Source organism: Oryctolagus cuniculus, chromosome 12 (genome assembly GCF_964237555.1).
Source record: "Oryctolagus cuniculus chromosome 12, mOryCun1.1, whole genome shotgun sequence".
NCBI lineage: Eukaryota > Metazoa > Chordata > Mammalia > Lagomorpha > Leporidae > Oryctolagus > Oryctolagus cuniculus.
Window position 1 is genome coordinate 21,846,297 of NC_091443.1, and position 27,368 is coordinate 21,873,664.

General features: G+C 44.5%; 1 protein-coding gene across 2 annotated transcripts in view; it reads right to left on the bottom strand.

Moving 5' to 3' along the window:
* Positions 1-27,368, bottom strand: part of SAMD4A (sterile alpha motif domain containing 4A) — a 228,665-nt gene that overhangs the window by 162,483 nt on the left and 38,814 nt on the right. The gene's annotated exons all lie outside the window — the stretch shown is intronic.

Here is a 27,368-nt window from a genome sequence, read left to right on the forward strand (position 1 = left end):
TATATCACAGAAGGGAGACAACCGCGTTAGCAGTTACCAATACGATGGGAAGCGGAAGACAGAGCAGACTGCTCATGTATGTCTCTGTGGGCCTCAGTATTGATTGAACCTGGTACAACAGGAACATATTTGTATTAGCTTCCTAGTGTGGTGGTAATGAAGTACCACAAATGTGGTGACTTAAAACCACGGCAATTGACTGTCTCACACTTCTGGAAGCAAATCAAGGCGTCCACAATGAAGGCTTGAAATCAAGTCTGAAACCAAGGTGTCAGCAAGGCCATGATCCTCTGACAATGGGTGGAATCTTCCCTTGCCCCTTCCTAGCTTCTGGTGGCAGCTGGAGCCCTGGGCATTCCCTGGCTTGCAGCTGCCATCACGCCAGTCTCTGTCCCTGTGCTCACAGGATTCTCCCTTCATGAGACATTGTCCTCCTCTTATAAGGATACTAGTCGTGCTGGAGTGGACCCTCCCTAATGATCTCATCCTGGTGACTCTGCAAAGACCCTATTTCCAAAGAAGGTCATAGTCACAGCTACTGGGGTTTGGGACTTCGACACCGAGAGGAAGGCACAATTCAACCTCTAACCATATTCACCTTTAAAAAGCCACAAGCTATAAACAGAGAACTGAAGTACTCTACTCAGGAGACGTCAAGAGAATAAGGAAAGATCCACTGGGGACAGTAACTGTGAGAATGAAGAGCCTGGATACAGAAGCCACACGGCAGAAAGTCAAATCCCAGCTCAGCCACAAAGTGACATAACTTTAAAAAAGTTCATCAGCTTCTCTGGGCCTCCATTTCCTTCGCTGTACAATAACAGCACCTAGCTCAAGGGCTGTTGGGAGGATTAAGTGAGTTATAAAGCACTTAGCACAATGCCTGGTACCCAGTAGTACTCAATCAATACGAGCAATCAAGCAATCATTGCTAAGATTATCAGCATTCACAGCATCACAAAGACTCCCCTAGCTGCAGTCTTGGGGCCCGAGCACCTTTCTTTCTGCTGCACCTACTCAACACCATCTCTGTGGGTGCTGGCCCGACCGTCTCACACTTGGCTTTCTGAGCACCAGCAATTTCATTTACGCAGCTGCATTAAGCAGCTTGCATCGGTGTGTTACCCAACCATCCTCCTGGGTGCAGCTCCATCTGTGGCCTAGCACTTGAGCCCTGGTGGCCAGCAGATTCTTAGAGAAGCGCAGCCTAAACCACCAGGGCCAAATGCCTGTCATCTCATAGGCGGCCCTAGGGAGAGGTGCAGGGCAGCCCTCGGCCTTGGGCCTGCCACCTTCTGCGATCCGGGGCCCTATATTTGGATTTTGATCCCGGCCTGACTTGCTGCTAAATCTGTATCCAGTTAATCTTACAGGGTTGTGGAGGAGGAGTCACGTTACCATGGCAACCCAACAACTCTGGGCAGAAGGAGAGGAGAGGAAATGCAATTTCAGGACTGGGGACCACCAACAGACTCAGAAATACCCCATTTCTGTCTTTGTGCCCCAGAAATGAATGTTGATATGCTAAAAGAAACAGTTCTCTCTTCTCTTCTTCACAAATTTCCAACCATTGAGAAAAATAAAAGCCTGCTTATACCAGTGCTCTATTCACATGTCATTTCCTAACAGGACAGAAACCAAAACTCGCACTTCATTCAGCAAGTCAGGAAGTCAGCTGATTTCCTTGAAAACCCTCTCTCTGCATGAAACGAACAATTGTCTAGTCTGGATTTTATACATAATATTACTTTCTGATCTGCAGTGTACAAATAAACTAGTGGAGAGATGCAAATAGAACTTGGGCCCTCTCGGATACCATGGGCCTAAAGGAGTCCCAGGGAGACAAAGAAGGGTGACAGGAAGTGCCTGGTGACGCAGGGACCTGGTTGCACAGTGACTGCTGTCCTGCCCATGCGGCACAGCTCAGCCAGCACCCAGCAGCACTGTGGTACTGCATTTTCATGTTTGTTTTCCTGTCTACACTCTGGTGGAGCTTCTGAGGAACCGACCAGGTAAATCACTGTCAAACAAACACAGAAACCCAACCCAAGGCGAACACTGTGTGCTGGGTACTCAGGAGCCAGGTAATCTAATGAACAGACCCAAGAAAGTTCCGGTAGGCTGGTTCAAGACACGGCCAGCCGGGGAGTAGCATATATAACTCAAAGGCTCTGTCTCTGGAAAAACCCCTCTGGCTTAGCCTTAGAGCTCACCTCTCCGGGTAGCACAGCAGTTGAGACTTATTTTCTTTTAAAAATAAAAGTCAGAAGCACCCTTCCATCTTTTCACCTTTACTTTCAGTCTTTTCTACTTCTTACTCTATGACAGCTTTTCTGAGCTTCGGCTAGGACAGAGTGAATACTAGAATAAAATTTGTTGACTCAGGATCTGAGAGTTAGTTAGGTTATGATTAAGCGATTCTTCTGAGTTTTTAAGGGAACAACAATTGCTTGGAATTACACAGAGTTTATATGGAGAAACAGAGCAGAAAAATGAGATGTAATTAGGAGAACCGATTCTGCAGCAGGAGTCAGAGATTCAAGTCCTTGATTGGCTCTACCCCTTATCTGGTCCAACGATCACAGAAAAGATATTTAATCTCGCAGGACTGCAGCTATTTCTGCTCTAAAATGGGTATAATACTTGCCTCGGCATCAATCGTTACCTAGATGAGATGAGGTCACATATGTGAAAGTCTATCAACTAGTAAGTGCTGTGCACTGAATCTATCACTATCTGCACGAGAATCTGGATTCATTAGGCAGAGACAATGGACGATTCCCACTTTGTATCTCCTGCAGCCTGCGTAGAAGGAGTTCCTTATCTCCAGTAGGGAAAAAACAAAAGCATCTGAAAATAAAAACGTGCCAACCCTGTATGTGGATAGGTTTTTAGACCAAGTTTCCAATTGTAGGCCTAAGGGAGAGCTGTTCAACTTGAAAATCAGAGCACTTGGCCATCACACCAGGCAATCAGCAATGCATCCACAAGGTACGGAACCCCATAGGCAACGCGGCTCTTCCTCCTTAATGGCACCTGCATAATGAGCTCGCTCACTGTTGTGTAAGAGATAAGAAGTTTTAGTTCATAAAACTCCAGTTGGTAGCATGCCATGTCAATTAGCTTCTTACTCCATGTTCATAGCATTAACACTAAATTAGAACTAATTACCATCTCAATTGACAATTCAGAGGCCATTAAAATATAGATTCGCCTGAAAGAAATATTGTATCCTATGCAAAGCGAAATGCTGATGGAGATGAGATAAACTCTCACATGTGACCTTTGGTGTGGAATGACCCTGTAACAGGTGCTAAAATAAGATATACTTAGGGATCGGCACTGTGGCACAGTGGGTTAAGCCACTGTCTGTAGTGCCAGCATCCCATATGAGCACTGGTTCGAGTCCCAGCTGCCTTACTTCCAATCCAGTTCCCTGCTAATGTGCCTGGGAAATCAGCAGAGGATGGTCCAAGTGCTTGGGCCCCTGCACCCATGTGGGAGACCTGGAAGAATATCCTGGCTCCTGGCTTCAGATCAGCCTCGCTCTGGTCATTGAGGCCATTTGGGGAGTGAATCAGTGGACAGGGAAGAAAACAGGAGACGTGAAGCAAGAGTGACCGTCAGTCATGAGCTCAGCCTTCCCAATTAACAAAGCAGCACAGGAGCATTACAGAATTTGATGTTTTAAAAACTACTTCAGGCCGGTGCTGAGGCTCACTAGGCTAATCCTCCGCCTTGCGGCGCCGGCACACCGGGTTCCAGTCCCGGTTGGGTACCGGATTCTGTCCCGGTTGCCCCTCTTCCAGGCCAGCTCTCTGCTGTGGCCAGGGAGTGCAGTGGAGGATGGCCCAGGTGCTTGGGCCCTGCACCCCATGGGAGACCAGGAGAAGCACCTGGCTCCTGCCATCGGATCAGCATGGTGCGCCGGCCGCAGCGTACCGGCCGCAGCGGCCATTGGAGGGTGAACCAACGGCAAAAGGAGGACCTTTCTCTCTGTCTCTCACTGTCCACTCTGCCTGTCAAAAAAGAAAAAAAAAAAGAATATTAAAAAAAAAAAAACTACTTCATATAGAGCTCCGTTCCTTAGACACTTGCTGAGTGCTTCACATTTCGAGCTAACAACCACTTAACTATGAGGGACTTTATCCAAAAAGACATGAAAATATGAGGGCAGCTATTAAAAAAAAAGTGCAAAGAGATTGAACATTTCATTCTGAGAACATTTCTGGGAGATCAGAAGAACCCTTGCTTGTCAATGAACAAGCCCCACTGGGTGCGCAACCAAACTGCACCTTCCCTTGAGTTCTTGCTATATTTTCCTGGCTGAACGTTCTGGCAGCTAATTTAAGAATGGCAATGTTTATATTACTTTCCCTACAACCTCACACCTAGAGGAGGAAAGACTAATGACAGAGTGTGGGGAGGCAGAACCGTGGGAGTAACTGCTCAGCATGTCAGGAGCTGTGCATTGCCACAGCGGGAAAGCCCATTACCCCAATTGCTGAAATTATGCCTCGCCTGAGTCAAGTTTACAGACATATTTATAGAATTAGCAAAACCCTATCTTCAGCAGTTTTAGGGGATGCCTAATCTGAAAACCTTTTTCAGGGTGTGGGAGAGACAGCAGGGAGAGGGGTAGGAACAAAGCAATCCATCCACCAAAAAATACTGTGTTAAAAAAATGATTGGGTTTTGGTTTTTTGTTTTTGCTGCAGTATCACAGTGGTACTTAAAAAGTTCCTGGAGGGGCCAGCACTGTGGTGTGGCAGTTAAGGCTGCCACCTGCATCCCATATGGGCGCTGGTTCGAGTCCCAGCTGCTCCACTTCCGATCCAGCTCTCAGCTATGGCCTGGGAAAGCAGTGGAAGATGGCCCAAGTCCTTGGACCCCTGCACCCATGTGAGAGATTTAGAGGGGGCTCCTGGTTCCTGGTTTTGGGTCGGTGCAGCTCTGGCCATTGCGGCCACTTGGGGAATGAACCAGCGGATGGAAGACCTCTCTCTCTCTTTCTGCCTCGGCCTCTCTCTAACTCTGCCTTTCAAATAAATAAATAAATAAATAAATAATTAAAAAGGAAAAAACAAGTATAAAATTTTTTAAAAGTTCCTGGAAAAATCAAATGTTTTGAGTAGCTTTCTCACATGATGCCTTCTTCATGAACTTTTGGAAGACCCTCCTAGTATCACAAATTTCAAAACTTTTTTGCAACATTGGAACTCATCTCTTAGTTGTAGTTTTCCACAAACTTTTTTTTTTTTTGGACAGGCAGAGTGGACAGTGAGAGAGAGAGACAGAGAGAAAGGTCTTCCTTTGCCGTTGGTTCACCCTCCAATGGCTGCCGTGGCCGGCATGCTGCAGCCGCGCACCACGCTGATCCGATGGCAGGAGCCAGGTGCCCCTCCTGGTCTCCCATGGGGTGCAGGGCCCAAGCACTTGGGCCATCCTCCACTGCACTCCCTGGCCACAGCAGAGAGCTGGCCTGGAAGAGGGGCAACCAGGACAGAATCCGGTGGCCCGACCGGGACTAGAACCCAGTGTGCCAGCGCCGCAAGGCGGAGGATTAGCCTACGGAGCCGTGGCGCCGGCCTCCACAAACTTTTTTAAGTGCCTTTGTATAGTGTTTAGAGAAAGCATGGGAACCCAAACCCACGTCATAGCTCATTCATTCATCATAAACAGCCAACAGGCTGCCTCTCGCCATCAACTCCAGATGTATCCCAAAGACTTCCCTCAATCAACAAAATCCTTTCATTTGTAGAACATCCTGAAATATTCATCTGCCACTTTAAAAAAAATTACTGCATATCTTTGCTGCTTCCTTTTAGCCCTGTGTGGTTACTTTCCCCACAAAAATCCATCTGCTCCCAGGTTGTCTTTCATTTCACCAAAGAATTATGGGGCTCGTCAACTGAACTTGAGGACCACTGTAGGGTCACGTGAGTGAACCCCATTTGCTGTCTTGCCAGATTGGTTGGTTCTCAAAGCCCCAGTGACTGGGAGGGAACACTGCATTTACCTTCTAGTTCCCAACTGTAGGCTTTTTACCAAACCTTGCTGAGCGCATCATTTGTGTTCAGTTAAATTGGTTGTTGCTGCAATTTCCTGCTAGCATTGAAATAGATGTCAAAGCAGGTGGCATCTAACAGATCTTAGGTCAGCAATGCCTGGGCTCCCTGGCACTGCCGGGGTTTGTGTAATAAGGGTCTAGAGATGGGGTTCCACAAGAAAAGTACAGAGGTACACGGGGTGTTTCATATCTTTTTCCTTCTCACATCACACACTAATGGGTAAGTTACCATGTGACTGCAAAGGACGCAACAGAAATTAAACATGAGAGTGGATGGAATCAAGCCAGCTCCTCTCAGACACAATCCGTGGTCTGCTCACATGAAATTCTTGTGAAAACAGAAGCATCTGACTCATTTTCATCCTGGTGGAGTGAGAGGAGAAGGAGCCCTGAGGAGTCACAGCCCATTTCCTCCTAATGTTTCAGGGAGTTTGGAAAGAATGAGAACATTCCAGGTCAAGAGACTCTGAAAGAGAGTTTGCAGTAATAAGCAGGACTTCCATGTTGCTATCCCCCACCCCGCAACAGTGTTCAGAACTTTCCCCACAAGGTGCCCAACGTGGCCTCCAATTCAGCAAGTCCACGTCCAGCTCATCCACATTCTTCCAACAGCCAACCCCACCTTGCTTGCTTTACTTCCACAACAGAATTCTCTGCCATTTTCTGGTGGCCAAGAATTAAGACTTTGGAATAACCTCTTACTTCTTTCCTCCTTTATCACTGATGTCTAAACTATCTCTGTTTTTTTTTTTTTTTTTTTTTTTAAGATTTATTTATTTATTTGAAAGGCAGAGTTACAGAGAGGCAGAGGCAGAGAGAGAGGTCTTCCATCCGCTGGTTTACTCCCCAAATGGCCACAATGGCTGGAGCTGGGCTGATCCAAAACCAGGAGCCTGGAGCTTCTTCCAGGTTTCCCATGTGGGTGCACGGACCCAAGGACTTGGGCCATCTTCCACTGCTTTTCTAGGCCACAGCAGAAAGCTGGATCAGAAGTGGAGCAGCCAATACTTGAACTGGCACCCATATAGGGTGCTGGCACTGCAGGTGGCAGCTTTACCTGCTACACCACAGTGCCAGCCCCAAAAGATTATTTCTACTGTGTTGGGATTTCACCTGGATGACAGAGGGTTAACACTAACAACTATAACAAGCTTTTATATTTTAGTTTCTTAACACAAAAATAGCTGATTGTTCAATCATTGTAGTAATTTCATGTGCTTTTTTTTTTTTTTTAATTGTTGCAGGCATTAGTCTAGGTGCTTTCCATTTGCTTACTCATTTAATCCTCAGAATAACCCTAAGAGTTGGATCCTGATACTAGTCCCTTTCACAGATCAGTTTTGGCTCTGCAGCTGCTAACTTTGAGATTCACGGCAAGTAAAACGCGCAAACCCTCCATTTCAACATCCGAAAAACAAGGATTATAATGTCAATCTCGGGGCTGGCACTGTGGTGTAATGGATAAAGCTGCCGTTTGCAGTGCCGGCATCCCATATGGGTGCCAGTTCTAGACTCAGCTGCTCCTCCTCCAATCCAGCTCTCTGCTATGGCCTGGGAGAGCAGCAGAAGATGACCCAAGTCCTTGGGACCCTGCACCCTCGTGGGAGACCTGGAGGAAGCTCCTGGCTCCCGGCTTCAGATTGGCTCAGCTCTGGCTGTTGCAGCCATTTCGGGAATGAACCAGTGAATGGAAGACCTCACTCCCTGTCTCTCTATCTCTCTCTCTGTCTGTAACCCTTTCAAATAAATAAATAAGTCTTTAAAAACAATAATAATAACGTCAGCCTCATGAGACCATGCAAAGTTCACACAGGCCAGGCATCTGTAGAATGCCTGTCTGAGCATAGCCTTAGGTATTAGCTGGATGCCTGGAGGAAGAGATTTCAGGCCATCCAGATGCAGTTTTCCCGAGATCAATGAAAACTTCCAGGTGTAAAGGGGAAAGGAATTTTCAAAGATTAATTGACTTGTCTTTTTTGTCTTATAATTGATAGGAAAAAGATTATCTTAGCTCAAAGCATGACCCGTTCCCTAATTTCTGAACATGTTCTACGTTAAACGTGTTCCAGCGGTGGTAAAAACAAGAAACATGTTCTAGGTAGCCCCTAGAGTGTTGTTACGTAGGGAAAAAATACTTGCTATGTGAGCTGTACTGAGTGCTGAGATACATCTGATAGACATAGCCAGGAAAGAAAAATGGAAATAAGACAGGATCTCAAGCTTACCCCTTCCTGCTCCTAAGGGACTAATGAATGTTAAATATAATTTAGAATAGAGTGGGTAGAAATTCATTATCATTTTCAAAACTGTTATAAAAACTACTGAAATTTATATTGATTAGTTAATATTTTAACTTCAAGTAATTCCCTATTAATATATCAATAAGTGAATTATCATTCCTAGCAATTTTCCCATTTATAATTTATTCTGTTTTAAATAATTATTAAGAACATATGTGATGGCTGTTGAACCCCCATTAGAAATGATTCTATAAATCTACTCTCAAAACATATTTAAAGTGACATATATTTGACCAATAAAGAGGCTCTTTCTGATCTTCTTATATGAAAACATAGCTTTTCTGCATTTTTTTAAGATATGACATTTTTATATGATGTTAGTTCTATTCTATGGTTAGCCTTAGGAGAAATTACATTGCTTTATAAAGATCAATAAACAGTGAAGCAAAATGAAGTAAAACAGTTTTCTTTCCTGCCAAAGTCATTTTTGAGTAAATAATTTTCCAAAAGACAAACGTAAGCTTAAAAAGAAAACAAACAGGGCAGGCATTGGGAGAGTCATTAAGATGCTGCTTGGGATACCTTCATCCCATACTGCAGTGCCTGGATTTGAGCCCCAGCTCTGTTTCTGATTCTACCTTCCTACTGATGTGCACCCTGGGAGGCAGCAGGTGTTAGCTCAGGCACTCAGATCCTTGACATCATGTGGGAGACCCAGATTGAGGTAAAGGCTCCTGGTTCCAGACTGGCACAGCTCTGACTTTGGCAGGTATCTGGGGGAGTGAACCAGTGGATGGAAGATTTCCTTCTGTCCCTATCTCTCTGCCTTTTAAGTAAATAAAAATAAAATAAAAACAAATAAGAAGGGGAAACATGGAGAAGACTCTTATCCAAGATTAATCAACTCCTGTGAGCACCAAGCAAGAAGAATTCTGAAGAAATGGCCATAATAACTGGGATAACTCTCTCCAAACTGGAGAAACAACTATCTTTAGAGGGATCTATTCAATCAAACAAACATGTAAAAAATAGGAAAGATAAGTTTGATCAATGCTTGGATGGAAATTGTCTGGCTAATCATATGATTTCTCAAAGTCAAAAGCCTTATGTGATATTTCCTTTGGGCTCGATCTTCAGTAGAAATCATTTTATATCAAATCTGCAAATTTATTATCTCTTGGTTTTTAAGCAGTAAGGAGCTGGTAAAAATGTTCCAGCAAGTGGTTCTTGGCAGGCAGAGGGGAGGATCTGGCATGTGCCAATTTGTTTGGCGTAAATATTCCTGGTATGCCTGATCTCAGTCTACCAAGCAAGTGTCATTGAAAATGCTGTGCACATTCGGTGCATGGGAGTGGTGCGAGCTGTCTCCAGCACATCACTGGAAATAAAGTGTGGCAGCAATCCCATATGGCTTGATGCCAGTTTCAATCTGAGTTGTGCCAGAAGCCATCTCACCCAAGTTGAAAGCACTTAATTTTTAAAAAATTCTTACCATGTTTGTCGCCAACAGATTGATAATGTTTGGACACAATCAACTGAAAACCCTGGGGGTGGGGTGGAGGGAGCAGGGAACATGCTAATAAATGGAATGACTTCTTAAAGAACAAATCCTATTACATTAATCTCCACCAACTCAAGGACAGGCCTAAAAGGTATTATCTGTCTTGATGTCAGGAAGGCTTTCAATCTTTCTCACAGTGTAATTATCAATAAACTTGTGAAAACATAGTTTACATCATGGCTAAAATCAGGTACCCAACTCTCAAGAACTGTATATGTGAGGCATGGCTAATGAGTTGCAGAGAAAAGAACTGCCATGGGAATGCTTTTCAGTGGTGATGCAAGTCCAGGTTAAAGCTGTCCTCAGTTGGGCCTATTAATTCTACAGGTGATGTGTGAGCGGCAGCAGTCAAAACTCCAACAGACAAAGAGGCTGGGTGACTTCTTAGCATCAATTATGAAATCGCATGACTCATCAGAATGACTGCATGCAATGTCAGTACGTGGACTACCAGACATTTGTCCATTTTCCCAGTTTCAAAGAAGACAAAAATGTGAAACCATTAGGGAACTGGCCAAACCTAAAATATCTTCCTACAGCACTTTGCTCTGGAAAAATATGAAGGAATTCTTTCTTCCTTTCCCCCTTACGTAATTCTAACAAATCAAGCCTGAACTCACGTCTTTTAAGGAAGAAACAGTTTAGGGCTTTCAATGAAACTACTACCACAGTAATTCATATCTGCATGTCCTTGTAATTGATTGATCTTTCAAGTATTTTCACGCATGGCTGTATCTGCATTTTGTAAAAAGAGCTAGTGTTTTGGGGAACCACAATCTTTTCACATACAGTTGAGGAAGAAAAACCCTATGTGTATACCCTGTGGAATATATTATCTCAAGAAAATGAATGAGCCTTCCATCTTACCACCTTTATTCTCACACCATCGCGAAGAATGTCACCACATTTAAATATCACCACACTAACTAAACAGTTTCCAAACCTTTAAAAATTCCTTGGCTTGTGAATATATATCTGCTATTCATGGGGATCTTGAATACATTGCTTGACCCAGTAACACAAGGATAAATTTTACCCACAAACGTAAACTAGCTAGAAACAAACTGCAGCACTGACTTCTTCAGCTATTACTAGCTCACATTCAAAATCCTCCTTTTGCAATTAACAAACATTATTCTCCACTGCTCCCTTATGAAATAAAATTTTAGAAGTAGGCATTGTGATGCAGAGGATTGAACCGCTACCTGGAACAGCCGCATCCTGTATCGGAGTGCCAGTTCAAGTACAAGCTGCTCTGCTTCCAATCTGCCTTCCTGCTAGTGCATCCCAGGAGGCAGAGGATGACAGCTCAGCTACTTGGGTCCCTGCTACCAACATGGGAGACCTGGATAAAGTTCCAGGCTCCTGGCTTTGGCCTAGTCCAGCTCTACCTGTTGCAAGCATTTAGGGAATGAACCAGTGGATGGAAGATCTCTTTCTCTCTCCCTCCCTCTCTCTTTCTCTGTAGCTTTCCCTTTCAAATGGATGAAAAACAAACATTTTTTTAGAATTGCACTTTTTTTAAAAAGTTTTAACTCCTGAAAATGTGTGTTGTTACTTCAGAAAATTGGAATAAAAATAAGCAGCTACAGGGTTGGTGACAAGATAGGCATTTAAAATCTCTGAAGTGCCAAAACAAAGTAATTACATTAATAAACTGATGATAGTAGGCTCAGTTTGGGAAAAACTTAACGAAAGGAATTCACAACAGTTAGGTTTCCACCTTATTAAGTAATGGAATGAGCCAATAAGGAAAAGAAATAGATCAACTCTTTCTGTTTATTTAGAGTAGAATAATTTTTTTGGATGATCTGGGGTATTATCTTACCAGGAACTTGGGGCCTCAGCCAAGTTGGAAGCTTCCAACAACCAGATCTTAAGCTTTAATGAGCATTCACACAGCCACCATGACATACACGTTTTCATTCAACGACACAGGGCCCTACTGGCCGAATAGGTGTATCACACAATGAGAAAGGCAAGTAAGAGTAATATATTAGCACGTAGTCCTTGTTGTGGATATGCCTGTTCATGAAAGACTTAAGAAGTCCCAAGGATCAACAAGAAATAGCCACTGTCACCCAATTCAGTAGAAAAATTCCCCCTTCCAGCATATCAGAAAAATACGGAGTAACACTCCAAATAGTTTTAGAGAGAACAATAAAAACACATATGAAATGTGCATGAGCAGAAGGACCAGCCAATTTATAATCTTTCCTGTACAAGGGTTTATATTTTCAAACATGAGATGAAACTTAAATAGACGCAGCTAATAGCCTATACTTATCTTTTCTAGAAATAGCACGTGATTTTAACAGTCACATGGGGTAGACCATGAAGTACACAGCCATGCAGAAATACAAGTAAACTGTGCTTAAAGCAGATACAGAACAATGAAATTATATTAATAAGAAATAATAATAAGAGAATTTTTCCCTGACTCACTTCTATTATATAATTAAATCTTCCTTGGATGGAGTAGGGGGAGACAGCTTAGATATAATAAAATGATGGAATAAAGCTTCTTAAAATAGTATTTTTTAGAGCTATCATTTTCACATTAAGTAATTTTTTAAAGATTTTATGTATTTATTTGAGAGGTAGAGTTACAGTTACAGACAGAAAGAGGGACAAAGAAAGAGGTCTTCCATCTGCTGGTTCACTCCCCAAATGGCCGCAACAGCTGGAGCTGGGCCAATCTGACGCCAGGAGCCAGGAGCTTCTTCTGGGTCTCCCATGTAGGAGCAGGAGCCAAAAAAATTGGGCCCTCTTCTACAGCTTTCCCAGGCCATAGCAGAAAGCTGGACTGGAAGAGGAGCCGCCAGGACATGAATCAGCACTCATATGGGATGCCGTCGCCATGGGGGAAGGCTTAACCTACTGTGTCACAGTGCCAGCCCCCATTAAGTAATATTTTAATACTTAAAATATTAGTGACACCATCTGTCTCAAGGAAGTTATAAAATAAATATGCATAGATTAAAGTAGAGCACCAACTCCAAGTACACAACTAGAGAATGCTTTGAGTTCTAAAAGTTCACTTACAAATAGGTTATTGTGTGGAACCTGGAACTCATTCTTCAAGAAACAGGACCATCCTGCTGATGTGCCTGAGAAAGCAGTGGAAGATGGTCCGAGTGCTTGGGCCCCTGCACCCATGTGGGAGACCTGGAAGAAGCTCCTGGCTCCTGGCTCCAGATCGGCCCCGCCCCAGGCATTGCAGCCATTTGGGGAGTCAACCTGTGGACAGAAGATCTTACTCTGTCTCTCTCTGTGTAACTCTGCCTTTCAAATAAATAAATAAATCTTAAAAAAAAAAAAAAAAGAAAAGAAAAGAAAAAAAAGAAAGAAACTAAGCTATCAGGGCCTTGGGAAATCCACAAATATATCTACTTATTCCACAACGTTCCTGAACCATAGCATTCAAAGTTCCACCAGCTCCCAGTAACCACAGTAACATTACTTCTATTTGAAATAATTTTGAAATAATTCAGAGTTCCAACCTGAGGAGACAAACAGCTCTCGGGTGCTTTGAACATGACCAAGAGTACTTCAAAACATTCACAGAAAATGGAATTAAAAGTATGAATTTATTTTCATGCAAAAACAATTTTGAAATCCTTGTGTTTTTATAAAATTTTTTGCACCCAAAGAGACTCATAATTTTAATGCCATTTTTCCCACAAACTTAATGAAGTAACCTTTTTTCTCACAGGCTAAGAGACTGTGGCTCACGTAAACATTTGTTTATTAGGAAAAGGAACAGAATTAAGTGCATGACTCATTAATCATATCATCTGAGGTATTTCCTCAACTATGAAACAGAAGCATGAAATGACATCTGCCCTAGCTACTTCAGAGATTTGCTATGAGAATTAAATGAGATAAGGAGCAAAAAAATACACTGCGAACTATAAACCTACCTCTTCCTTCTTCACATGGATAAATCTTTACTGACAGATGACCCAGGGCACTGGGAGTTTGGGTGACTTATACCAGGTTCAAGGTGACATTGTGAGATGCCATGGGAGGAAGCCAGGAACCAACTTGTGGTCCAGCTCCCTCCACACTAGAGACATGGCACCCAACACACCCTTTGGGTAGCTAACCCTTACCAAACACACACTGGGTAAACTACCAAAGGCAGGCAGCACAGTGAGACCGGGACACTGAAGATGATGGAGCTGATGTCAAGACAACCAAGTCCCTCCTAACTCACCTCTAGGGCTTTATCAGACAATCCCTCAGGCACCGTCCATATCACAAGCTCCCTTTAACTCGGGAGAAATACTGCAGTTTCTCCACTCTTCCTCTCCAGACGCTGATACTTTTAATGGATGAATAACTGAGAATCAATGAAGTCTTGTTGTAAAGCTTTGTGTCCCTTAGGCAAAAAGCGCAACACTGCTAGCTTTTATTAAAGCATCACTGACAACCGGAAACATTTTATGAAAAGCAAATAATGGTCATTAAGTGTTTCCCATGTGTTTCTATGAGACTTGTATCAGCTGTTCAAGTTTGGGAATTCAATCTCTACGTCAGGAGAAGAGGACAGAAATGTTATCAGTACTTGATTTTATGTCATGCATTTATGTCATTAAACAAATTGTATTTCTGCATTACCCAAAAAAATGCTTACTTTAAAGCCAAAGTTCTTAAAACTTTTTAAAAATATTTTATTTATTTATTTGACAGGTAGAGTTACAGGCAGTAAGAGAGAGACAGAGAGAAAGGTCTTCCTTCCGTTGGTTCACTCCCCAAATGGCCGCAAATGGCCGGAGCTGCGCAGATCCGAAGCCAGGAGCCAGGTGCTTCTTCCCATTCTCCTATGCGGGTGCAGGGCCCAAGCACTTGGGCCATCCTCCACTGCTATCCCAGGCCACAGCAGAGAGCTGGACTGGAAGAGGAGCAACTGGGACCGGAACCGGTGCCCGTATGGGATAACAGCGCCGCAGGCAGAGGGTTAACCTAGTGCGCCACGGCGCTGGCCCCCTTAAAACTTTTTAATCGCTAACACTCATAAGACTTATTAAGAGGGGCGGCTCTGTGGCACAGCAGGTTATGTTGCCGCCTGCAGCACCATCATCCCATACTGGCACCAGTCTGAGCTCTGGCTGCTCCACTTCTGATCCAGTTCCCTGCTAATGCACCTGGGAAAGCAGTGGAGATGGCCCAAGTACTTGGGTCCCTGCATCCATGTGGAAGATCTGGATGAGGCTCTTGGCTCGTGGCTTCAGCATGGCCCAGCCCTGGCCATAGTGGTCATTTGGGGAGTGAACCAGCAGATGGGAGAGTCCTCTCTTTCTCGCTCTCTCTCTTCCTTTCAAATAAATAAAATCTTGGGAAAAAAAAAAACTTATGGAGAAAAAGCAGATGGTTAGCTTAGCTGTTAAGATGTCTCCAGCCCACAGTGGAGTGCCTGGGTTTGAGTTTTGGCTCCTGCTCCTCTCTCCAGCTTCCTGCTAATACGAATGCAGAGCCTAGGGGCCAGTAGTGATGGCTCAGCTGGCTGGGCCTTCCACCCACATGAGAGATCTGGACTGTGTCCTCAGCTCCCAGCTTTGGCCCAAACCTAGTCTTAGCCATTGCAGGTATATGGTGAGTGAATCAGCAGATGAGAGCTCTCCTTCTCTCCCCCTCTCTCTCTCTCTCTCATTGCCTTCCTTTCTCATCAATAAGTAAATAATATTTTAAAAGTCATAGAGAAGGCCGGCGCCATGGTTCACTAGGCTAATCCTCCGCCTAGCGGCGCCGGCACACCAGGTTCTAGTCCTGGTCAGGGCACTGGATTCTGTCCCGGTTGCCCCTCTTCCAGGCCAGCTCTCTGCTGTGGCCCGGGAGTGCAGTGGAGGATGGCCCAAGTGCTTGGGCCCTGCACCCCATGGGAGACCAGGAGAAGTACCTGGCTCCTGCCATTGGATCAGCGTGGTGCGCCGGCCGCAGTGCGCCGGCCACAGCAGCCATTGGAGGGTGAACCAACGGCAAAAGGAAGACCTTTCTCTCTGTCTCTCTCTCTCACTGTCCACTCTGCCTGTCAAAAAAATAAAAAAAAATAAAAAAGTCATAGAGAATTCCAAAGAGCCTCTGCTTATGTATACTATGTCTATCCAGAGTAAATATATTACAAGCTAAACTAAAATTTGTATATATTTATTCAATAACTTATATTAACATAGCAACAGCCCATTATGTAGTAACATAAATTACATATTTTCATGAAAAATAACTATATTTTCCAGAAAATTTTCAGTGAGAAGAACCACTCTGATTTTTGCAGAGCTCTTTTGTGCTGTCTTAACTGAAGTTGGCTAGATTCTCATTTCTCCCTCTGCATTCAGTCTGCTGCACTGCACTCCTTTGGTTACAGTATAGGAAGAAAACTCTAGACTCACAGAAACATAGTTGGAAAAGGAAAGAGTATTTTCATAGCTTTTTTGCAAGTTTGGATACTCTTCTTTGATAGATAGAGCCTGAACTCACCATCTGTGATATCACTTGCAACACTGGTTGAAAATCTTATTGTCAAATGTATAGTCTGTATATTCACAAGACGTTGTGAACCAAAAGACAAACAATGTCTTAATATTCTTGTGAAAATGGGTTTGACCTTGTGGAACCTCTGAAAGGGCAATTGGAGGCTCTGAGTTCCCCAGACCACACTTGGAGAACCGCTACTTGAAAGTACGAATGATCTAGCCATCTGTAACTGGTGGGGCAAGCACAACTCTCTGTGAAGCTCAAGGAGCTGGGTGATAGTCTCACAAAGCAGAGTGGAAGAAAGAGCAAGTGCACATGCATCACTCATCGACCACCCTCCACTGGCAACTGGCAAACAGGCACTGCATGGCAGGAGCACAGAGAAATGCCCAAGCTGGAGCAGGAAGTGGCAGCTGCACCATAATGGTCCAGTCGTCTCAGAGAGGGTGACTTCTCACCACCACTGAGAACCGCTGGGTACACTGAGACAGTCAATGCACTATGACTGCTCACCACCATCAGTGCCCTGTAAGCCAGCCTGATGTCACATAGCCCACACCTACTTCCCAGACACAAATCAGAGACACCCAGTTCTGGCTGTGGCAACCCTGCCACTTACCTCATTCCATCCCAACCTGCTCCTACCTCCCTCCAGTTTCCACCCAGCTCATGGCCAGGCCTCCTATCCCTGTGTGCATCTCTGTTCTGGTTGTTAGGATTGGTGAGTTAGTTTGTTTTCCTCAGCTCTTGTGTTTTGTGAGGATTATGGCTCTTTCTCCTAATGTCTCAGGGCATCCCCCCTCACACCCCATCCCATCCTCCATGTCAGTTTTAGCCCCACCCTCCCAAGCACCCAAGTGGACCAGAGTGGGTGTAGCTCCTCTGAATGGGCCATTTGATAAAAATGATGTTTTTCAGTCTTATTATGCACATTTTTCTTTCTGCTTGTTTCTTAGCATAGCATGACAGAGAACGTGAAAATAAGTCACTTTCATAGTATTAGCATATTTAGCGAATAGGCTTGTACAGTAATCAAACTAATGAAGATGACCCTAGACTGAAGAAACAGCAATTAGAGTTGACTGAATACGCATTAGGGGAAATGAAGACATTCACATTCAAAGAAAGATGAGATTTTTTTTTAATAAGGGATAAAATTAATAAAAGCCCAAATTGTATGGAGCAGAAAAGACCTTCCAATGACTCAAAGAAGACTTGGAAACACGCAAATTATTCTGTCTTAGTCAAGTGAATAAAGCAGTAATGGTATCCTATCGTGAAAATACAGACATGAAAGTACAGTCTAAAAGAGATGGAAAAATTAGAAGAAATTGGATAACACATGCAACCTAAGCCAGAATGGAAAGGCTTTTCAACACAAAAAAAATGTTTTCCATGTTAAATTGAGTTGTTATTTCCCAAATATAAATAACCAGCCTATAGAGTAACAATTCATATTCTGTGCTATTCGTAAAGGCAATGTGGAAACCAACAGTGGCATAAGGGACCTGCTCCAGTGGTGTTAGGTACCCATCACTCATCCATGTGGTTCACCTCAGCAAAGGGGCCTACAGGTCTGGGGACGGTCAAGGTGAAGGTGGGATCGGAGGGTTTCTACACACAGATTGAGTAGATCTGTCCATGCTAATCATTAGTGATGACAACAGCTATCGTGGCCTTATTTCCTGGAAGATCAGGATGCTAATACAATCTATATATCAGGTTCTCTTTTCAGCTTCACAGGAACCCAGAGGCCAAACCACAGGGGAGAGCTAGTATAAGGAAGTTTCTTCCAAGGCGTTCCCTGCACTCTGGTGTTTATGGAAAGGTTACCCATGTGGTTTGCTAGAGCCAGGGGATTTCTGCCCCCTCTGGAAGGCCGCTGGTGTGCTCAGGGCTGCTCACTCACCACAACAGAAGCTCTGGGAAGCCTCCAAGGCCACTTTTGGGGAAAAGAAAGAAGATGCTCATTCTTGTAATTATTAATTAATGGGACTTTATGGATAAAAGGCACAAGAGACCTATGACGTTATGAGCATGAATTCTTCATTCATTTATCTTGGAATTTTTAGTTCTTTTCTCTAATACAGACATGCTGAACCAAGATTCAAAGCTTTCCTTTAATAAACTAAAGCACAATATTTCTATGTCATTATTATACATAGCCTTGAGGAATCACAGTGAATATGATTTTTTGAGCACAAATTAAATGTGTGATAAACTAATTATCATCAGGCTTGGTTTTGATCACTATTATTAAGAGAAAACTTAGAAAAAATTGAAATCCATCATGGTTCCTAACAGCTTTATATTTTTATTTTTTTTTCTACAGATTAGAGGGCGGGGTAAAGGGAGAGGGAGAGGGAGAAAGCCGAAGCTTTCTCTTTTTCCATTTAGCTAGGAGTGCTTTTCATAGCTTGTTCTTTCCACACTCACCCCAAAAAATGCACTGGAGTTGAGTGATTGGAAGGCTATGTCAGATTCAAACTATTATGTCACTGATACACCACAGGAGAATTGAACTATCTGGCTATATAAAAAAATCAGAATGGACTTTTATAGTAGCAAGACTTTCTCAACAGTGACTTAGTGTGACGTGCAACTTGGCTCCAAGAAAAAAAAAAAACTGAAAGCTTCAGAATTTAACTTTATCACAGAAAAACATTGAGCTGTAAGCTATATCCAGCTGTAGAGGCACAGAACCAAAGATCAGAGAAATGTGCCAAAAAAAGAAATCCTTTTCAGACCCTGAGCGGCAAGAACACTAGGAGCCAGTGTCAGCCGCTGCGGTGCCAGGCCGGGCTGGCTGGTGAGTTCTCCGGTACAGACAAGCCTTCTGGGATGGCTATAATGGCTGCTCTGTGAGCTCTGGGGCCTGCCATTGCTGTTCCACAGGCGACTTTGTTCCTTCTTGACATTGTAAAGAAGTTCAGTTTATGTTTTTGCGGAAAACATTCTCATCATTTCCAATGAGGACACCGATTTGTCATGGTTTGAAGAAAGGAGCCCTACTTTGGGAGAGAAAATGCTGTAAAAACCCTTGTTTATTTTGGAAACTTGCATTAAATATTCAGAGCAGAATGAATGTGAGCTAATTCTGGACCAGAAGAGTCCTATTTACAAAGAAAAACAAAAAACAGGTTGCAGGGAGATCAAAAGACAAAAGGAATCCACTAACTGGCTGGCAGTTAGAACCACCACACCCAGGGCCTGCTCACCTGAGAGCCTCTCTCTGCCTTAATAGTAAGCAGTGCCGATGAAAGGAGAAATCCAATGGGCCCTCGGCTTTCAGAGAGCAAATAAACACCTTATTTTGAAAAGAAAACCACAAAGAGGTGGTGATTTTACATTTATTTCCAAGACTGACTGAAGTCTTAGAACCTACAAACACCAAGATATCTGGAATGATTTTTGCTAACTTTTGCTGTTGGTGTGACTCATCAAAGACTTAACTTTGAGGGCCAAGAAGGGTGCATTGCATGTGGCAGAGAGAAACGTGCTGTGTGGCCAAGAGGAATCCGCAGTGCCATGCTGATCAGATACAGTAATTTCTTTCAAACCTCAGTCCTGGAAAACTCCCTTCTCCAGGTGTCACACACGAGCCTCCATAAACACATCTGGATGCACAATGTGCGTGACTCTTCACAGGTGTCCATTAGGGGCAGACAGAACCCACTCCTGGGGGCCCTATGGAACTGTGTTAGTTTCCAACTGACTGCTCTCCAAATTAGCACAGACTTAGTGGCTTGAAACAACACACCTGTAATCCTCACAGTCCTGGAGGTCAGAATTCCCAGCATGGGTCTCCTTGGATGAAAATCAGAGTGGGGAGGCCGGCATTGTGGTGCAGCGGGTTAAGCCACGGCCTGTGAAGCTGGCATCCCACACGAGTGCCGATCGTTTCCCGGCTGCTCTGCTTCCAGTCCAGCTTCCTGCTAACGTGCCTGAGAAAGCAGTGGAAGAGGGACTGAGCGCTCAGGCCCTGCCACCCCAGCCTTTTGCAGCCATTTGAGGAGTGAACCAGCAGAAGGAATCTCTCTCCCTCTCTCTGTGTTTCTCCCCCACAAACCCCGTGACTCTGCCTTTCAAATGAATAAATCTTTAAAAAGCAAAATAAAATCAGTGTCCATGGGGCTTCCATCCCTTCAGCGGCTCCAGGAACAACCCACATCCTGGCCTTTTCCAGCGTCTGGGGGCCGCTCCCTCCATCTTCCAGGGGGCAGCAGCGCCAAGCTGTCCTCACACTGCATCTCTGCAATGACTCCTCTTCTGCCTCTCGCTTCCACTTCCTCTGCGCCCACTCGGAAGAGTCCTCCTATATTAAGGTCAAGCGATCACGGATTTTAATTATGTCTGCAACTTTAATTGTCCTTTTCCAGGTAACACAACATTCTCCCAGGTTCCAGGAATTAAGACATGGACATCTCAGAGGCCATTATTCTGCCTACCCAGTTAACAAGAGTAAGATGAACTTATCTTTGCTAACTTTTCAAAAGCTGTTTGAGTGTCACAGGTGCCTTTTTCTTACTCTAAGTGACGTCACCGCTAAAGATCTCAATCCCTCCCCCTCCCCCACTGTTCCTGCCCAGCGTAGTGACCCCACACCCTTGAGTGTAGGCTCCTCGCCTTCAGAACAGAATTAACACTAGGACCACACCCTTGCCCCTGCTGCTGTTGCTTCCTCTAAATCTATTTTTCTTTCCCTGGTTTCCCTTAAGAAAGTCCCACCAACAATGCCAAGCCATGTTACTCTGAGTGTAACCCCCTTTCTCCATGTATAAACAGAAAATTCACCGCTCAAGGAATCTGGCAAGATATTCATTTAAGAAATATTAACTCAGGGCAGGCGCTGTGGCATAGTGGGTAAAGCTGATGCCTGTAGTGCTGGCATGCCATATGGTGGCCAGTTCAAGTCCTGGCTGCTCCACTTCCAATACAATTCTCTGCTATGGCCTGTGAAAGCCGTAGAAGATGGCCCAAGTCTTGGACCCTGAACCTGCATGGCAGACCTGGAAGAAGCTCCTGACTCCTGGCTTCAAATTGGCACAGCTCCGGCTGTTGCTGCCATTTAGGGAGTGCGCCAGCAGATGCAAGACGTCTCTCTCTCTCTCTCTCTTTCTCTCTCTCTCAGTGTCTATAACTTTGCCTTTCAAATAAATAAATACATTTATTTAAAAATAAAAAAAAGAATTGGGGCTTGTGCCATGGCTCACTTGGTTAATCCTCCGCCTATGGCGCCAGGATCTCAAAATGGGTTCCGGGTTCTAGTCCCGGTTGCTCCTCTTCCAGTCCAGCTCTCTGCTGTGGCCCTGGAGGGCAGTAGAGGATGGCCCAAGTGCTTGGGCGCCTGCACCCACATGGGAGACCAGGAAAAAGCACCTGGCTCCTGGCTTTGGATCAGCGCAGCGCCAGTCATGGTGGCCATTTGGGGGGTGAACCAATGGAAGGAAGACCTTTCTCTCTGTCTCTCTCTCACTGTCTGTTTCTCTACCTGTCAAATAAAAATAAAATAAAATCAATAAATAAAATCTTTTTAAAAAAAGAATCAGAAATATTAACTCAGCACCTACTATGTACTGGCACCACACATCCCGTAGTGAACAAAAGTGGCATACTCCTGCCCTCACTGGACTTGGTTTAGCATTTTCCAGAATTTTGGGGGTGGGGAGAGCTACATATGCAAGCAATTTCCTGTTACTTTTTCCCTAGTTCTTTTCAACCATGTCTAAAAGTGTATGATAAAAAGATGTATGCAACAGAATCTTTAGAATGTGGCAGCATGCTACAAAGATTAAGTTATCATGACGCCGAGGCCTGGATGGAGACGGTGAGACTCAGGGCAGAGTTCCTGTGTTTTGCACAGGACCCCGCAGTGTGCTGAGCGCTGTCTGATCATCGTCTCTTTGATTCACACTACAACTGGGTCAGGGATTATAACGATGCTCAGTGTGCAGGTGAGAAAGTCAAGTCCAGGAAGTCTCAGCAAGCTGGCCAAGGCCACACAGTCAGCGGCAAGCCCAGCGCTCAGGTTCATTCTTCTCACTTCCATCACCGTGTTGCTGTGGACTGAGGGCCCTTTCCTTTGCTGGCTTCCAGAAGGACACACTCCTCCTCACTCTGTGCCTCCACTTTCTTCCTTAGACTTCTTACCATCTCCTCACAGAAAGCATTGCCCGGTAGCCACATCTCATTCCTCAACCAGCCTTTCTTCTCACGTGAAAACCACACCAACATGCCGTGACCACACAGGAGCAGCCTCCTTTCTGGAGGACCACGCCCCCTGCCCGCCCCTCTTCCTGCCACCGAGGATCGCCCACCTGCACGACAGGAGCCACGTGCTTCTGCTTGGTGCTCAGATCTCAGCTCTGCCCCTTCCTTCCCTGACACCACCTTTTCACCTGATGACTTTACATCACGAAACGGTATCTCCTGTAGACCATGACCTGTCCAGGCCTCATGTTCCCTGGGGCCCAGTGTTGTCCAGCAGTGGCGAGAGCCACCCCCTTGGGCCCACTAGCAGCTCCCATGGCCAGGCCCAACCCTACTCTCCAAATACCACCCCCAACTTCCCACCAGACAAGGAGGAAGAAAGCTCCTGGAAGAATTTCCTCCCAAACTAAACTTGCTCCTTTCTCTTTTGGGGGGAGCACCAAAGACAGAATTGGCAAGTAAGTGATCTCTATCTTTATCAAGACAGGTGTTGCATTTCATAGAAAACTCTCATGCTGAATGAACAGGCAAACTCCAGCAATGACTTCAGATGCAGAGGACAAACAGGGCATGTGCCCTGCCCCTTTCCAAGGCTACTGTGGCTGCCTCAGGGGAGCTTCCTGCAGCCTCACGCCCAGCCTGATGGTGCGAACAGGTGCCAGCACCCTCCTGGGTCTCAGGGCTGCCTCCACCAAGGCACACGCTGGAACCGGGCACATGCCACAGATCAGGCAGCACCAAGCAACCCTCTGCAAACATCTTGTAAATGTGAGCTTGTCAATCTGGAACAGTCACTACTGGGAGCCAGAGGGAGAAGGTCCAGGGCACAAAAGCAGGTCTGTAAGAATGATGGGAGTCTCTCTCTCTCTGTCTCTCTCTCTGTCCTCTCTCTCTCTCCCTCTCTCTATCACACACACACACACACCTCACAAATGATATGCTTCCTACTTCCTAAAAGGTGATGGCTGCTCTTTCTACAACCTCCTTACTCTCCTTGTACTTAAGCCAGTCCTAGGTCAAAACAGGTACCTGATAAAACACCTGTTGGAATAGGTTTATTATTGTCTTATTCTAACAATATATAGTCTGCCTGGGTTCCTTAAAAAGTCTATAGGGAAAAGTGATAATTCTATAAAATAACTTTTAAGGTAACCATAGATGTGTGTATATGCTTAATGTTCTGATCTGTTTTAAGAAAATATAGTTTTATTCACAAAGATGTTTAAGCCATGGATAATCAAATTCCAAACAATGGAGAAACACAGAAATTACTATGGGAATAAAAATTATATTTATAAAGACTGGCATTTGGTGCACTAGTTAAGACATCATTTGGAACACCCACATCCCATATCAGTGTCTAGGTTTGAGATCCAACTGCACTCTCCATTCCAGCTTCCTGCTAATGTGCACAGTGGGAGGCAGCAGTCAATGGCTCACATAGTTGGACCCCTGTCACCCCTATGGGAGACCTGGATTGAGTTCCTGGCTCCTAGCTTCTGACTGGCACCCCCGCCCCCAGCTGTCATAGGCATTTGGGGAATGAACCAGAAGAGGGAAATCTCTGTCTCTCCATCTGTTTCTCTGTTTTCATGTAAATAAAATAAATAAGTTTTTTTAAAAAAGTATTTATGGGGACCAGTGCTATGCCGTAGCAGGTAATGCCACCTCCTGTGGTGTGGGCATCCCATATGGGTGCCAGTTTGCGTCCCGGCTTCTCCTCTTCCAATCCAACTCCCTACTATGGCCTGGGAGAGCAGGAGAAGATGGCCCGAATGCTTAGGTCTCTTGCATCCGCATGGGAGACCTGGAAGATGCTCTTCACTCCTGGCTTTGGAGATCGGCCCTGCTCCAGCCATTATGGCCATTTGGTGAGTGAACCAGCAGATAGAAGTTTTCTCTCTCCCTCCCTCTGCCTGTCTCTCAAATAAATAAATAAATAAATAAATTTTTTAAATGTACTTATGGGGCAGGTGCTGTGGCATAGTAGGTTAAGCATGCCTGTGGTACTGGCATCCCATATGGGCTCCAGTTTGAGTTCTGGTTGTTCCACTTCTGGTCCAGCTCCCTGCTGATGGCCTGGGGAAGCAGTAGAAGATGGCACAAGTGCTTGGGCCCCTACACCCATGTGGGAGACCCAGAAGAAGCTCCTGGCTCCTGGCTTCAGATTGGCCCAGTCCCAGCTGTTGCAGCCATTTGTTAAGTAAACCAGTGGAGAGAAGACCTCTCTCTCTCTCTCTCTCTCTCTCTCTCCCTCTCTGTGTCTGTAACTCTACCTTTCAAGTAAATAAATAAATCTTTTTTTTTTAATTTTTTAATTTTTTGACAGGCAGAGTGGACAGTGAGAGAGAGAGAGAGAGAGAAAGGTCTTCCTTTGCCGTTGGTTCACCCTCCAATGGCCGCCGCGGCTGGCACGCTGCGGCCAGCGCACTGCGCTGATCCGATGGCAGGAGCCAGGTGCTTTTCCTGGTCTCCCATGGGGTGCAGGGCCCAAACACTTGGGCCATCCTCCACTGCACTCCCTGGCCACAGCAGACAGCTGGCCTGGAAGAGGGGCAACTGGGACAGAATCCGGCGCCCCAACCGGGACTAGAATCCGGTGCGCCGGCGCCGCTAGGTGGAGGATTAGCCTAGTGAGTTGCGGTGCCGGCCAATAAATATTTTTTAAAAAATGTATTTATAAAGCACCAGTGCTTTTGGCCATGCGCCCAAACATCCAGCAAGAAGAGCTAGAGCATGGGGCCTCGTAAGACTTGTCACATCAGGTGGCCCAATCTTTGTGAGGTTTCCTTGCACTTTTCAAAACTACACAGTTCGGTGGCTACTGAATGTCCTTCACCCTTTTCCAGCTATGATTTTCACTAAAGCATGTATATTTTTAAATACAAATATCTAATCTTGGCTTTTCAGAATTTCAGATAGAAACAAATAATCCACATCAGAAATCAAAGAGCAGAACTTTAACGCGCTGATCACGCACCCAGGAAATACTGCCACCTTTTCAGGACTGAATGCTGATGGTTTAAAGACAGTTCCCATTAGTTACGCTCCACTGAGTTTTCACATTCTCCAGGGCACGGGTCCGCGCTCAGCTGTCTTCCTCTACAGCAGAAACCCAAGCTGATGGATACGCCTTCTGTGCTCTGGGAAGTTACCGTGGCCGTAATTGTCAAGTGAAAATGGGAAAATTAAAATCATGAACAACACTATCATTTTAAGCAGGATAATGAGCTCATTAAAGATCAGATTCAAAGTGGTAAAATTTAACCATTTCTAAGTCCAGTATCAGACAGACTGGAAATCTGAAAAGAGTTTGGGTATAAAGTAAACATAGCTGAGATACTTGCACTTGGTATTCACAAATGATCACAAATGAAACACCACAACACACAAATCTAACACATTCCAGCAGTCTTGAGATGCGCTAAAATGGAAATATTGTCAAAGATACTGGTCATGTCCTATTTCTTGGGCTGAGTGGTTGGCACAGGGCATTCATTCATCCTCTTATAATCTTCTTTCATGTGTGTGATGAATTTCATAATGTTAAGAAGACTGTAGGTACAATAGCAACTGCAACAGTGCATACCAGCTAGGACATCAATTTTAGGCAGAGAGCCCTTTTTCTCTTCATCTAGGATTTATACACAACCTCTGTAAGAGTTCATAAAACGTCTAGGAACTGGGGAAGACTGAAGACCATCTAATCTAATGCCTTTCCACATCCCAGAAATAAAATCTCATCCTACACAGCCACACCATCAACTCATTGTTCAGAGCTGTGGTTTTTCCTAGCCCTTGAAGCTCACTGGGTTCATCAGAAGGGTGGTCCCAAATCTCTCCCTACCTAACACAACCCCTAGTAGGTTCTTCCGTTCTTCATTTAAGACCCTTTCTCCTATCTCCTGAATAGCTTCAAAAAAGATACCGATTTAATTTGTGGATCTTTGAGGGATTCAGAGAGAAAGTTACGACATGCATTAAATAGACATATTCTAGGCAAAGGGCCATGTGGAAATCCAGCATTCCTGCTGGGACAGCACTGGGAAACACCAAAAGCTGGAAGTGCCAGGCAAGGAGCAAATGGCTAATTATACCATAAACAACCATGGTTAGCAAGGACAAGCTTAAGGAAAGGAAGTCTTAGAATACAGTAATAGAAGTAAAAAAAAAAATAGTCTTTCTTTAAAAAAAAAAAGCCTTCCAAGTTGCTGAATGTGCTAAATTTAAAAAACTTTATAAGTCCCTGGGAGTAAATGATACCCACACCCAAGTCTTGAATGATCTAACTACTTAATCATAGGAGAGGACTGCAAACTGGACTCACTTGCTCAGGCACTTCATGGGCCATGTGCCAAATGCTTGTACAACTATTAAAAAAAATCAATTTCACAGGCTAATGGGCATGGTGGGAGCCAGAGCTATACACACTGGACTCTAAGCAATGCCGAGTGCCATGCGTTTGGCAAATGCTCACACTGACCGGTTTCTGTGATCTTGAAGCAAGAAGCAGCTATTGTGAAATCACCAAAGAGCTCATTTATAATCGAGCTAAAAATCCATATTAACAAAACTGCCCAAAGCATAAAAATTTTACAGCGTTTTCAGGGTTCATTATCTTTGGGCTAATGAAAAATAAGACATAAACAATGGTATTGTAAAGTAGTAATAATGCTACAACTAGTTTCATTTTGAATAAATCATTAAGTTTTGCAGTCACTGGGAGCCACCTTGGCCATGACAGAGCTGTTATGTGTTAAAGGAAAGTCTCCCAAGTCTTAGACACTGTAACAGAAGCCTTCAAAAATTT